The sequence below is a fragment of the Octopus bimaculoides genome, chromosome 7, assembly GCF_001194135.2.
Source record: "Octopus bimaculoides isolate UCB-OBI-ISO-001 chromosome 7, ASM119413v2, whole genome shotgun sequence".
Classification (NCBI taxonomy): Eukaryota; Metazoa; Mollusca; class Cephalopoda; order Octopoda; family Octopodidae; genus Octopus; species Octopus bimaculoides.
Window position 1 is genome coordinate 104,017,815 of NC_068987.1, and position 2,636 is coordinate 104,020,450.

General features: G+C 30.1%; 1 protein-coding gene across 2 annotated transcripts in view; it reads right to left on the reverse strand.

Annotated features, from left to right (window-relative positions):
- Window positions 1-2,391, reverse strand: part of LOC106876062 (zinc finger protein OZF) — a 13,697-nt gene extending 11,306 nt beyond the window's left edge. Inside the window, exon 1 of one of the 2 annotated variants that reach the window (XM_014924466.2) lies at window positions 1,759-2,391. The gene's annotated coding sequence lies outside the window, so the exon portion shown is untranslated. Of the gene's footprint in view, window positions 1-1,458; window positions 1,560-1,758 lie in introns of those variants that run through there. The other variant, XM_052969831.1, reaches the window with a different exon arrangement.
- Between the last annotated feature and the right edge of the window lie 245 nt (window positions 2,392-2,636).

Consider the following 2,636-nt stretch of genomic DNA (forward strand, 5'->3'; position numbering starts at 1 on the left):
AAAAATAAAAAATGTACGCTGTCACTCTATCTCTCACACAAACACACTTTGTCTCGCACCCTCCACCTATTAACACATACACAACTCCATGTCATTTCGTTTCTTTTTCACTTTATGCTGACTTCAAACGAAATGTACATTTCAACCCACAAAAATAAATAAATAATTTTTTACGGAATTTACCGAAAGCCGTAAGGTAACAGCTGAGCTGCGCGCGCACGCCTTCGAGTTAAAAATGAAAGATCGCCCCACCGTTGACACTGGCTTACGCTTATTGTCCGATGTCCATATACTGCATTAATATTCCTCGCACTTTCCGTTGCGTTGTTGCCTTTATTGGACTCATAAAGCAAAATATGCTCCTTTCTCGCTGCCATTATAGCTTTGAAAGAACTATTAAAATCGAACTGCATTCTTCAAAAGTTGCTCTAAAGACAAGGTAAAGAATATGCACACCCGGTGTTTGGGGTTAGGGTTACGCCGAAAACGGGTGGTGTGCGTATTCTTTACCTCCACCAAAATTACTACCTGCTTTTAAAGCAAGGTGAGGCAGGTAGTTTATCCTGTCCTCCCTCCGACTTTTAGTTCATGCAATTGAAAAAACCGCATTATTTACGGGATGACCAAATATTTACAAGATAAATCAGATTTTTAAATCTGAAAAAAAAAAAAGTAAAAAAAAAACAAACTGTGTTTTATTTTTAAAATTATTATTATTTTTTATTTGCAGAATTAAGATTTTGCAAAACATACTCATCCGAAAAAATTACGATTTTTGTTGCACTAGATAACTTCCGACTCTATTCTATAGGAATGCCGTATTGTCCAGATTTCTTGTTCGTTCCCCAAACACAAGAACATTGTGGAAGAATCCCTATTTGGATCAAGCAACACGATCCTTAAATATCTGATACAATTACATATTATACTTAAAGATCACATTTTAAATCCTATTAATTGTTTAATAATGTTTATATATGTATTTCATATTGTGGTTTTCGTTTATCTACTTTTGAATATACGGTGATATAAAATCACCCTTCTATTTGATTGTGGGATATTACAAGAACATAGAAATAGTTTTAAATTTCATATTCTGTCGATTCACAAAAAAATAATTTTAAAAAACGCATAAAAACCTGAACATTTATTTTAATAATTTATCTCATTTCTGTTTAAATAAATTGAATATTATCTTCGTTTCTCCTTCATGTTTTCTTTTTACCTCAAAAACATTCTCTTAAATAATCAGACCGTTAAAAAATAAATAAAAATTTCCCGTCCGACCGTTATGTTTCATTACAAAGGAAGAATAATTCAGCTTGACTTAAAAAGCAACAAAATAAATTAAACAAATTACACATGCTATATTAGTAATTTTATACTACAGATTACCAAAAAAAAGTTGTTCCCTGTTCCTTCTTTCAATTAAAAAAAACCGAAACCGTTTTTTTTTACCTTCAGGTGAACTTAAATATCGCCGGAAGCCATGTTCCATATTTTTTTTTTGTTGCCAATTTGAAACCCTAACAATTACCATTTTATTTCAGAACTGAAATTTTAAATAAAAATGTAATTCAGAAAGAAACTTATAAAAGAAGGGCGATATCTATAAGTTTGAAAAAAAAAAATTGAAAATATTTAAAACGAATCTGGGAATAACACGAACAGTTATTTGGTAGACTAAGTTTTCTCACTATACGTATAACAATGTAAAGTTGATAAAGAGTAAATATATATTATATATGTGCAACTTACTGTTTTCCGATATCTTTCTTCTTCACTACTTGATATAAATAGATATAATTAAATTATAGGAATATGATGCCATTAACAGAAGCAAGAAATTAATAAAGTCTTCTATAAGACATTACCGACAGTAAGGACAAACTAAGCGATATATATAAATAGAATTCATAACTAATCGATCAACTCAATAGCATTACTTTCGTAGCTGATTCTGGAATAAATGTATATAAAATGTATGAAACAAAATTTTAGTCGTGTTAAATTGACGATAAAATTTGTGTAGCATCGTAAAGTAAATATAGTCGGTAATTTTTTAAAAGTAAAATGGCAGCGGTAGAACGGGATAAAATGTTATAGACTTAGTTTTAACTAATTTGGAGCGTATCGCTTTAAAATATTTTTTTGGTTGCATTTTTTTTCATTATTTTCTTTACCATTAACACACCCATCACTATCATCATCACCACAATGGGCATCACGACAAAATAAATAGAAAAAAAAAAACTGTGCAGCAGGCTAAATACATGTATATTTACGGCAAATAGAAATGAAGTCACTTTCCATTGAAATAACACTAAATAATCAAATAAACAGGGGATATCCGGACAGAAATAAATGTAGCGACGAAAGATGCGGGCTCTACTTCTTAGCTGTGCCAAAGAATTACTCTGGCAGTCGGTCATAGGCAAGTGCTTTGTATTAATACACAAATGAAGAGAGCTGATGCATTAAAAAGTATATATATATATATGTATATATATAAATTAAATTTAAATAATTAGGGTGAAAAATTGATTATTAATTTGATTAATATCAATTTAAAACAAGTGGCCAAGCATACTGAAAAAAATCTGAAGATTCAGAAAAATTATATTACATACATATAA